This window comes from Fukomys damarensis, unplaced genomic scaffold (assembly GCF_012274545.1).
Source record: "Fukomys damarensis isolate Sample0158 unplaced genomic scaffold, DMR_v1.0_HiC HiC_scaffold_18, whole genome shotgun sequence".
NCBI classification, from domain to species: Eukaryota; Metazoa; Chordata; class Mammalia; order Rodentia; family Bathyergidae; genus Fukomys; species Fukomys damarensis.
The window spans coordinates 27,984,303-27,996,614 of NW_022900930.1; positions in this window are offsets into that span (position 1 = coordinate 27,984,303).

Sequence of the window (12,312 nt, forward strand, 5' to 3'; positions counted from 1 at the left end):
GTGTTTTGTAATTAGTTCCAGCGTTAGATTTGGTCTTAGGGTAAGACTAGTGTAGGATATCAAGAAATGCTGTATTGGAACTGGGGAATCATATTCACTGTTAGGGTTAGGGTTAATATTGGTGAGAGGGATATGAATAGAATTCAACTACCTGATAATTTGCATGTGAGAATGGATGTTAGTATAATGATTTTTATGCTGAGTTGTACTTCCACCTTCCTTGTACCTGATCATGGCCTTGTATATATAATATGTAGTGTTCTCTTTGAGTGTCAGTTGAGTCCTAGGTTTAGGGGAGGGAAAACACTCGAGATTTATCTTCCCACATATTAAAGTTTGGGTGTCATAGCCATTGTTTGTGTTTATTTTCTTATTAGGTTTAGGGATGTGTTAGGAATGTAAATACATATGTACTTTTAGGGTTAGTTTTTGGATCACTGAAAACCCAGGAAATTCAGTACCTGGGTATGGGAGTGTTGGTTTCATAGTTAGTATGAGTAGTAGATTTGGTGTTAGATCTAAGAATAGTTTAGGATATCAAGGAATGCTGTATAGAACTTGGGAATCATATTCACAGTTAGGGTTAGAGTTAGGATTGGTGAGAGGGAGATGGGTGGAATTCAACGAGCTGAGAATTTTCATGTAAGAATGAAAGATTGTGCAATGATATTTATGAATCTGAGGTGTTCTGTGCGTTTCCATGCTCCTGAGCAAGGCAGTATAGATACAATCCGTAATATGGCTTGAGTGTATGTTTAGCACTAGGTTTAGGGGAAGGAATACACTTGAGATTTCTTTTCTTGTTTATTGAAATGTGGGTGTCATAGCCATTGTTTGTGTTTATCTTTGGATTAGGGTTAGGAATGTGTTAGGAATATAAATACATCTGTTATGGGTCACCGTACTTTTAGAGTTTGGGTTGAGTTAGATTTTGGGTCAATGATAACCTGGGAATTTCAGTACTGGGGTATGGGAGTGTGGGTTTCATAGTTAGTATCAGCAGTAGATTTGGTGTTAGGGCTAAGAAGAGTGTAGGATATCAAGGAATGCTGTAACTAAACTGGGGAATCATATTCTCATTTAGGGTTAGGGTTAGATTGGTGAGAGGGATATGGGTGGAATTCAACTACCTGATAATTAGCATGTGAGAATGGAAGTTAGTGTAATGATTTTCATGAGGCTGAGCTTTTCTGTGGGTTTCCATGACCTGAGCAAGACAGTGTAAATATAATCTACAGTGTTTTCCTTGAGTATAAGTTGGTTTCTAGCTTCAGGGGAAGGAACACACTCGAGATTTCTCTTCCTGTATATTGATGTGTGGTTGTCATAACAACTGTTTGTATTATTTTTCTGTTGGGTTCATAAATGTGTTAGGAATGTAAATACATGTATTTTGGGTCATTGTATTTTAAGGGTTCAGGTTAGTTTTAGGTTTTAGGTCAATGATAACCTTGGAATTTCAGTACCATGGTACTGGAGCATGGGTATCATATTATCAGCATTAGATTTGGACTTAGGCCTACAATACAGTAGAATATCATGAAATGCTGAATCAAAACTTGGTAATGATATTCACAGTTGGGGTTAGGGTTAGGATTGGGAAGAGGATTATGGATGGAATTCAACCAGATGAGAATTTGCATGTAAAAAGGAAAGATAGGGCAATGATTTATATGAATCCGAAGTGTGCTGTCAATTTCCATTCTCCTGAGCAAGAGAGTATAGATATAATATGTAATATATGCCTTGAGTGTAAGTTTAGCACTAAGTTTAGGGGAAGGATAATACCTGAGATTTCTTTTCCTGTTTATTGAAAAGTGGATGTCACAGCCATTGTTTGTATTTATCATCGGATTTGGGTTAGGAATGTGTTAGGAATGTAAATACATATGTTAGGGGTCACTGTATTTTGAGGCTTAGGGTAAGGTTTTGGGTCAATGATAACCCAGAAATTTCAGTACTGGGGTATGGGAGTGTGAGTTTCATAGTTAGTATCAGCCATAGATTTGCCATTAGGGCTAAGAATACTGTCTGATATCAAGGAATGCTGTATGGGATGTTGGGAATCATATTCAGTTAGTTTGATGGTTAGGATTGGTGAGAGGGATATAGAGGGAATTAAAATACCTGAAAATATGTGTGTGAGAATGGAATTAAGTGTAATGATTTTCCTGAGGTTGAGTTGTACTGTGGGTTTCCATATACCTGAGCAAGAGAGTGCAAATATAAGTATAAGGAGTCAAACTGTATTCCTTCTTTTTTGTAGGTCTCTGGCCAGCAGAGTTTGAAGCACCTATATCAAAGGCTTAGAGCAAGAAATGACCTTCTGCCTAAGAGAGTGCACAGCGGCTCACACTCCCCACAAGTGCCTGGACATCTGTAAACTTTCTGATAAATACAAGTTGGGGTTAGATAGCCAACACACTTTGAAGAGTGCTCCTTGGTTTGATCTGCACTTTGGCCTAGAAGGAGCTTCTTTCACTATTTACCCGATTGAAACCAATGCAGTTGTATCCAAAACCAGCAGTTCCTCCACAGAACAAGGAGCTGCAGCACTGTCAGTTTACCAGTTAAATCCACTTCTCATAGGGAGCCAAACTCTATTCCTTCTTGTTTGTAGATCTCTGCTTGGAAGAGTTTGACACATGTATATCAGAAGCCTGTAGCACAAAAGGCCCTAATGCCTAAGACAGTACACAGCACCTTGCTTTCCCCACAAGCACCTGGATATCTGTGAACTTTGTTATAAGTACCACTTGAGGTTAGAAAGCAAATACACTTTGCAGAGGGCTTCTAAGGTTTGAACCAAGGTTTTATTCTTTCTTGTTTGTAGATCTCTTCCTGCCAGAGCTTAAAGCACAAATGCCAGAGGCCTGTAGCAAGAAAGGCCCTAATGCCTAAGAGAGTGTGCAGCAACTCACACTACCCACAAGTGGCTGGACATCTGTAAATATCCTGATAAATTCAAATTGAGGTTAGAAAGCAAAACCACTTTCCAGAGTGCCTCTGTGTATTGAAGTGTGGTTTTACCAGGAAGGGGTTGTTTCCCTTATTACCCATTGAAACCCATGAGGTTGTGTACAAAACCTGCAGTTACTCAACTGAACAAGGAGCTGAAACTCTGTCAGTTTAACACAGAACACCAAATCTAATACAGAGTTAAACTCTATTCCATCTTCTTTGGAGATCTCTTCCTGGGAGAGTTTGAAGCACATGCATAACAGGCTGGTAGCAAGAAAGGCCCTTATGATAAATAAAGCACACAGTAGCTCACACTCACATTAAGTGAATAGAAATCTCTAAACATTGTGAAAAGTAAAAGTTAAGTTTAGAAAGCAAATGCACTTTGCAGAGTGATTCTGAGGGTTGAACCACAGTTTTCCTGGGAAACACTTTCATTCCCCATTTATCCCATTGAAAGCATTATGGTTGTGTCCAAAACGTGCAGGTACTCCACAGAGTAAAGAGCTGCAAATCTGTCAGTTTACCAGTGAACTCCACTTCTGAAAGGGAGTCAAACTCTATTCCTTCTTCTTTGTAGATCTCTGCCTGGCACTGTTTAAAGTACATATATCAGACAGCTATAGCAAGAAAGGACCTAATGGCTAGGAGAGTGCACATCATCTAGCTCTCCCCACAAGATACTGGATAGCTATAAACTTTCTGACCAAAACAAGTTGAAGTTAGAAAGCTAACACACTTTTCAGAGTGTTTCTGATGTGAACCACAGTTTTGCCAGGAAGCAGTTTCTTTCGCTGTTTACCCCACTGAAACCAAGGTGGTTGTGTCCAAAACCTGCAGCTACTCCACAGCGCAAGGAGCTGCAATGCTGTCAGTTTGCCAGTAAACTCCACTTCTGACAGGGAGTCAAACTCTATGCCTTGTGGTTTGTAGATCTCTGCCTGGCAGAGTTTGAAGCACATAAATCAGAGTCCTGTAGCAAGAAAGGTTATTATACCTAAGAAATTGGACAGTATCACCCACTCTCCACAAGTGTGTAGAAATCTGTAAACTTTGTAATAAGTACAAGTTCATCTTAGAAAGAAAATGCATTTCTCAGAGTGAATTTGAGGTTTGAACCGAACCGTGGTTTTCCAGGGAAGCAGTTTTTTTTCACCGTTTTCTGCAGTGAAAGCAATGTGGTTGTGTTCAAAATCTGCAGTTACTCCACAGAACAAGGAGCTGCAACTCTAGTGAACTCCACTTCTGCTAGGGAGCCAAACTCTATTCCTTCTTGTTTGTAGATCTCTCCCAGGCAGAGTCTAAAGTACATATATGAGAGAGCTGTAGCAAGAAAGGCCCTAATGCCTAGGAGAGTGCACAGCAGGTCTCTCTCGCAACAAGTGACTGGATATCTATAAACTTTCTGATGAATATGAGTTGAGGCCAGACAGCCAACACACTTTGCAGATTGGTCCTGCGGTGAACCACACTTTACCCAGGAAGCAATTTCTAGGCCATTTACCCCTTTAAATCAAAGGCAATTGTACCCAAAACCTGCAGTTACTCCACAGAGTAAGGAGGTGCAACTCCGTCAGTTTACCAGTGAACTCCACTTCTGATAGGGAGTGAAATGCTATTCCTTCTTGTTTTTAGATCACTCCCTGTCAAATTTTGAAGCACATATATCAGAAGCCTGTAGCAAGGTAGGCCTTTATGCCTAAGAGAGTTCACAGGAGCTCACACACCCCTGAAGGGCCTCAACATCTGTAAAATTTGTGAGGTTAGAAATCAAACGCACTTTGAAGAGTGATGCTGACATTTGAACCGTGGTTTTCCCAGGAAGCACTTTCTTTCACCATTTGACCAATTGAAAGCAATGCGGTTGTTCCCAAAACTTGCAATTACTCCACAGAGCAAGGGGCTACAACCCTTTTAGTGTACCAGTGAACTCAACTTCTGATAGGGAGTCAAACTCTATTCCTTCTTGTTTGTAGATCTCTGCCTGGCAGAGTTTAAAGTACATATATGACAGTTGTGGAAAGAAAGGCCCTTATGCCTATGAGTGCTCACAGGAGCTCACACACCCCAGAAGGGCCTTGACATCCATAAACTTTGTAATAAGTACAAGTTGAGGTGAGAAAGCAAACACACTTTGCAGAGTGACTCTGAGGTTTGAACTGTAGTTTTCCTGGGAAGCATTTTATTTCACCATTTATGCAATTGAAAGCAATGAGGTTGTGTCAAAAACCTGTAATTACTCCACAGAGGAAGGAGGGCAATTCTGTCAGTTTACCAGTGAACTCCACATCGGATAGGGACTGAAACTCTATTCCTTCATGTTTTTAGATCTCTGCCTGGCAGAATTTGATGCACATGTATCACAGACCTGTAGAAAGAAAAGACCTAATGGTTAAGAAATTGCACAATATCTCGCCTTCAGCGCAGGTGACTAGAAATCTCTAAACTTCGTAATAAGTAGAAGTAGAGGTTAGAAAGCAAATGTTCTTTGCAGAGTGCTTCTGAGGATTGAACCACTATTTTTACAGGAAGGAATTTCTTTTGCCATTTACCCCGTTGAAAGTAATGAAGTTGTGTCCAAAACCTGCTCTTACTCTTCAGAGCAATGTACTGCAACTCTGACTTTACAAGTGAACATCACTTCTGGTAGGGAGACAAACACTATTCCTTCTTGTTTGTACATCTCTGTCTGGCAGAGTATGAAGCACCTATATCAGAGGCCTGTATGAAGAGAGGCCCTTATACCTAAGAGAGTGTACAGCAGCTCACACTCCCCTTGAGAGCCTGGACTATGGAAAACATTCTGATAAATACAAGTTAAGGTCACAAGGTGATAAACTTTACAGTGAGCGTATATGTTGAACTGCAGTTTTCCCATGAAGCACTTTCTTTCACAGTTTACCCCATTGAAACCAAGGCGGATGTTTCCGATACTTAGAGTTACTCCACAGAGCAAAGAGCTGCAATGCTGTCATTTTACCAGTTTACTCCAGTACTGATAGGGAGTCAAACTCTATTTCTTCTTAGCAGATCTCTGCCTGGCCGAGTTTGAAGTACATGCATCAGAGGAGGGTAGCAAGAAAGGCCCTTATAATAATTAAGAAAGTGCACAATAGCTCTCACTCTCTGCAAGTGACAAAAAATCTGTAAACTTTGTGATAAATACAAGTTCAAGTGAGAAAGCCAATGCACTTTGCATAGTGATTCTGAAGTTTGATCCACAGTTTTCCATGAAGCATTTTCTTTCACAGTTTACCCCACTGAAAGCAATGTGGTTGTGTCCAAAACTGCAGTTATTCTTCAGGGGAAGTATTTGCAACACTGTCAGTTTAGCAGCAAACTCCACTTTGGATAGGTAGTAACTGGATTACTTCTTATTTGTAAATCTCTCCTTGGCAGAGTCTATGATCATATATAAGACAGCTGTAGCATGAAAGGCCCTAAGGTCTAGGAGAGTGCATAGCAGCTTGCTCTCCCCACAAGAAACTGGATATCTATCAACTTTCTAATAAATACAATTTGAGGTGAGAAATCCAACACACTTTACAGAGTGCTTCTGTGGTGAAGAGCCATTTTCCTAGGAAACAGTTTGTTTCATCATTCACTCCAATAAAAACAAGGCGTTTGTGTTAAAAACCTGCAGTTCCTCCACAGAGGGAGGAGCTGCAACTCTGTCAGTTTGTGAGGAAACTGCACTTCTGATAGAGAGTCAAACTCTATTGCTTCTTGTTTGCATATCTCTGCCTAGCAGATTTTCAAGCACATATATCAGAAGCCTATTGCAAGAAAGGCCCTTATACCTAAACGTGTGCACAGCAGCTCTCACTGGCCACAAGAGATTGGATGTTGGTAAACTTTCTGATAAATGCAAATTGAGGTTAGAAGATGAACACAGTTTACAGAGTGCTTCTGTGGTGAACTGTGGTTTACCCAGGAAGCAGTTTCTTTTGCTGGTTGCCCCATTGAAACCAAGGCAGTTGTGTCCAAAACCTGCAGTTTCTCCACAGTGTAAGGAGCTACAACTCTGTCAGTTTACCAGTGAACTCCACACCTGGTAGGGAGGCAAACTCTATTCCTTGTTTTTTGCAGGTAGATCTCTGCCTGAATGTTTGAAACACATGTATCAGAGGCTTGTAGCAAGAAAGGCCCTCATGATTAAGAAAGAGAACAGTACCTTGCACTCCCCAAAAGCAAATAGAAATCTGTAAACTTTGTGATAAGTGCAAGTTAAGGTTAGAAAGCAAATGTGCTTTGCAGAGTGATTCTGAGTTTTAAAACAGCGGTTTTCCCATGAAGCAGTTTTTTTTGTTTTGTTTTGTTTTGTTTTGTTTTGTTTTTTTTTTGCCATCAACCCCATTGAAAGCAATGTGGTTGTGTCCAAAACCTGCAGTTACTCCACAGTGCAAAGAGCTGTACCTCTTTGACTTTACCAGTGAACTTCACTTCTGATTGGGTGTCAAACTCTATTCCTTCTTGTTTGTAGATCTCTACCTGGCAAAGTTTGAAGCACATAAATCAGAGTCCTGTAGCAAGAAAGGCTCTTTTACCTAAGAAATTGCGCAATAACATGCACTCTCCACAAGCGTTTAGAAATCTGTAAATTTTGTGATAAGTACAAGTTGAGCTTAGAAAGCAAACACACGCTGCAGAATGAATCTGAGGTTTGAAATGAGGTTTTCCAGGGAAGAAGCCTTTTTCACCATTTTCCACATTGAAAGCAATGTGGTTGTATCCAAAACCTGCAGTTACTCCACAGAGCAAGGAGCTGCAACTCTGTCAGTTTGCCCTTGAACTCCACTTCTGATAGGGTGTCAAACTCTATTCCTTCTTGCTTGTAGATCTCTCCCAGGCAGAGTCTAAAGTACATATATGAGACAGCTGTAGCAAGAAAGGCCCTAATGCCTAGTAGAGTGCACAGCAGGTTTCTCTCGCAACAAGTGACTGGATATCTATAAACTTTCTGATAAATACGAGTTGAGGCCAGATAGCCAACACACTTTGCAGAGTGGTTCTGTGGTGAACCATGCTTTTATCTAGGAAGACCATTCTTTGCCATTTACCTCTTTGAAACCAAGGCAACTGTACCCAAAACCTGCAGTTACTTCACAGTGTAAGGAGATCCAAATCTGTCAGTTTACCAGTGAACTCCACATCTGATAGGGAGTAAATGCAATTTCTACCTGATTGTACATTCTTCCTGGCCAAGTTTGAAGCACATGTATCAGAGGCCTATAGCAAGAAATTCTGTTCAGATTTAGAAAGTGCACACTGCATTACACTTCCCAGAAGGGACTAGACATCTGTAAACTTTGTGATAAGCAAAAGTTGAATTAGAAAGCAAAAGTAGTTTGCATAGTGACTGTGAGGATTCAACCCTGCTTTTTCCTTTGAGAAGTTTCATTCACAATTTATCCAATTGAAAGCAATGCGGTTGTGTCCAAGGCCTGTAGTTACTCCACAGAGCAAAGAGCTGCAACTCTGTGACTTTATCAGTCATCTTCACTTCTGATAGCGAGATGAAAGCTCTTCCTTCCTGTTTTTAGATCTCTGACTGGCAGAGTATGAAGTTCCTATATCAGAGGCCTGTAGCAAGAAAGGCTCTTATGCTTATTAGTGTACACAGGAGCTCACACACCCCAGAAGGACCTCGAAAATTGTAAACATTGTAATAAGTACAATTAGAGGTTAAAAAGCAAACACGCTTTGCAGGGTAATTCTGAGGTTTGAACTGTGCTTTTCCCGGGAAGCATATTATGTCAACTTTTACACAATTGAAAGCAATGTGACTGTTTCCAAAACCTGCAGTTACTCCACAGAGGAAGGAGGTGCAACTCTCTCAGTATACCAGTGAACTCAACATCATATCTTGAGTCAAACTCTATTCCTTCATAGTTTTAGATCTCTGCCTGACAGAGTTTGAAGCACATGTATCACAGGCCTGTAGCAAGAAAGGACCTAATGATTAAGAACGTGCACAGGACCTTGCAGTCCTAGCAAGTGAGTAGAAAATGGTAAACTTTGTAATAAGTACAAGTTGAGCTTAGAAAGCAAATGCACGGTGCATAGTGGTTCTGCAGATTGAACCACTATTTTCCCAGGAAGGAATTTCTTTTGCCATTTCCCCCTTTGAAAGCAATGCAGTTGTGTCCAAAACCTGTAGTTCCTCCTCAGAGCAATGTACTGCAACTCTGTGGTTTTACCAGTGAACTCCACTTCTGCTAGGGATTCCAACTCTGTTCCTTCTTGGTTGTAGATTTCTGCCTAGCAAAATTGGAAAAACATATGTCAGAAGTCTGTAGTACGAAGGCCCTCATGACTAAGATAATGCACAGCATCTCACACTCCCCATGAGAGCCTGGATGTCGGTAAACTTTCTGATAATCACAAGTTGAAGTTACAAGGGCATAAACTTTGCAGAGTGCTTCTTTTGTGAACTGTAGTTATCCCAGGATGCTGTTTCTTTCACAGTTTACCTTTTGAAACCAAGGCGGTTGGTTCTGATACCTTGACTTACTCCACAGAGCAAGGACTGTCAACGGTATCTGTTAACCATTTTACTCCAGTAAAGATAAGGAGACAAATTCTATACCTTTGACTTTGCAGATCACTGCTTGGCAGAGTTTTAGAACATATATAAGACAGCTGTAGCAAGAAAGGCCCTAAGGTCTAGGAGAGTGCACATCAGCTCACACTCCCCACAAAAGCCTGGACATCGGTAAACTTTCTGATAAATTCAAGTTGAGGTTCAAAAGCGAACTCACTTTCCAGAGTGTTTATGTGGTGAACCACAGTTTTCCCAGGAAGCAGTTTCATTCACGGTGTACCCCACTGAATCCAAGGTGGTTGTGTTCAAACACTGCAGTTACTCCACCGAGCAAGGTTCTGCAACTCTGTCAGTTTACCAGTGAAATCCACTTCTGATAGGGAGTCAAATTCTATTACTTTTTGTTTGTAAATCTCTGACTGGCAGAGTTTAAAATGCATATATGAGACAGCTGTAGTGAGAAAGGCCCTAAGGTCTAGTAGAGTGTACAGCAGCTCATGCTCCCCAAAAGCCACTGGATATCTATCAACTTTCTGATGAATACAAGTTGAGGTTAGAAATGTAACACACTTTGCAGAGTGCTTCTGCAGTGAACAGCCGTATTCCCAGGAAGCAGTTTCTTTCATCATTTACACCCATGATATCAAGGCAGTTGTGTCATTAACCTGCAGTTCCTACACAGAGTGAGGAGCTGCAACTCTATGAGTTTACCAGAGAGCTCCCCTTCTGATAGCATGTCAAACTCTTTTCCTTCTTGTTTGTAGATCTCTGTCTGGCAGAATTTAAAAAACATATATCAGAGGTCTGTATCAAGATAAGGCCCTTATACCTAAGAGAGTGCACAGCAGCTCACACTCCCCATGAGAGCCTGGACTTCAGTTCACAATCTCATAAACACAAGTTGAGGTTACTAGAAGATAAACTTTGCATACTGCTTCTTTTCTGAACCGCGGTTTTCCTCAGAAGCAATTTCATTTGCAGTTTCAATCACTGAAACCAAGGTGGATGTTTTTTGATTCCTGGAGTTACTCAACAGCGCAAGGTTCTGCAACTGTATCAGTTTACCAGTTTACTCCACTACTGATAAGGAGTCAAACTCTATTCCTTCTTCTTTGCAGATCTCTGCCTGGCAGAGTTTGAAGCACATACATCAGAGGCCTGTACAAGAAAGGCCCTTATACCTAAGAGTCTGCACAGCAGTTCTCACTGCCCACAAGAGCCTGCACGTGTGTAAACTTTCTGATAAATACAAGTTGAGGTTAAAAGTTGAACACACTTTGCAGAGTGTTTCTATGGTGAAATGCAGTTTACCCAGGAAGCTGTTTCTTTCCCCATTGCCCCATTGAAACTAAGGCAGTTGTGTCCAAAACCTGCACTGTCTCCACAATGTAAGGAGCTACAACTCTGCCAGTTTTCCAGTGAACTCCGCATCTGATCGTGAGGCAAACTCTGTTCCTTCTGTTTGTAGGTAGATCTCTGCCTGAAAGTTTGAAGCACATGTATCAGAGGCTAGTAGCAAGCAAAGCACTCATGATTAAGAAAGTGCACCATATCCTGCACTACCCCAAAGTGAATAGAAATCTGTAAACTTTGTGATAAGTGCAAGTTGACGTTAGAAAGCAAATGCACCTTACAGAGTCATTCTGAAGTGTGAGCTATGGTTTTCCCATGAAGCAGTTTCTTTTGCTGTTTACCCCATTCAAAGCAATGTGGTCATGTCCAAAAGCTGCAGCCACTCCACAGAGAAGAGACCTGCAACTCTCTCAGTTTACTAGTGAACTTCACTTCTGATTGGGTGTCAAACTCTATTCCTTCTTCTTTGTAGATCTCTCCCTGGCAGAGTTTCAAGTACATATATGAGACAGCTATAGCAAGAAAGGCCCTAATGACTAGGAGAGTGCACAGCAGCTCACACTCCCCAGAAGATGCTGGATGTTGTTAAACTTTCTGATAAATGAAAGACCAGGTTAGAACGTGAACATAGTTTCCAGGGTACTTCTGTGGTGAATTCCAGTTTCCCCAGGAAGTGTTATGCCCAAGTTGTGAAGTTCCCAAAAACCACTAAGGAGTCAGGTCTAATACAATTGCAAGAGGAATTTATTGCAATCTTCAGTCTGGACTCTCAGGTGTCACTGTCACAGAGGCTTCAGTGTGAGAGCCCAGATCTATTTTTGAGGTGGGCTTATATAGGATTAAGGAAACTTTTTGCTTATATAGTTTCTATTTTTAGCTCTCATTTATCATTGGTAAATTAAGGGATACTGGGAGGGCTTTTACATATCATTGGATATTCAAAGGGCACCGGGATGGCACATCTTGGAACATTACCTAATGCTTACCCTCGCAAAATCATCAAGGGTACCAGGAGGGCATGTATTGGAAAATTACCTCATGTCTACATTCTCAGAATCATTTCCTCTTTTTATTCGATCATCTGATTTTGCAACCTAAGATATCAAGAGGTGGCTATCTATATCAGCTATAATTAATTCCTATATCAGCTATAACTAATTCCTATATTAATTAAATTGAACAGAAAAGAATTCATCTTGCAATCTTAAAATAGGAACAGAAACAGGGTGGAGATTCTCTAAGATAACATGCCCTTAAAAGAGGAACAGAAATACATAGAGACTCTCACATAGAATGATATTTTACAGAGAGGAACTTTTGCATTTATTCTATTTTGGTTTAGGGGCATGGATCCCACCTTGACCTGAAAACTTTGTCCTCAAAGAAGCAGTTTCTTTCACCATTTAGATCATTAAAACCAAGGTGGTTGTGTTCAAAACTTGAAGTTACTCCAC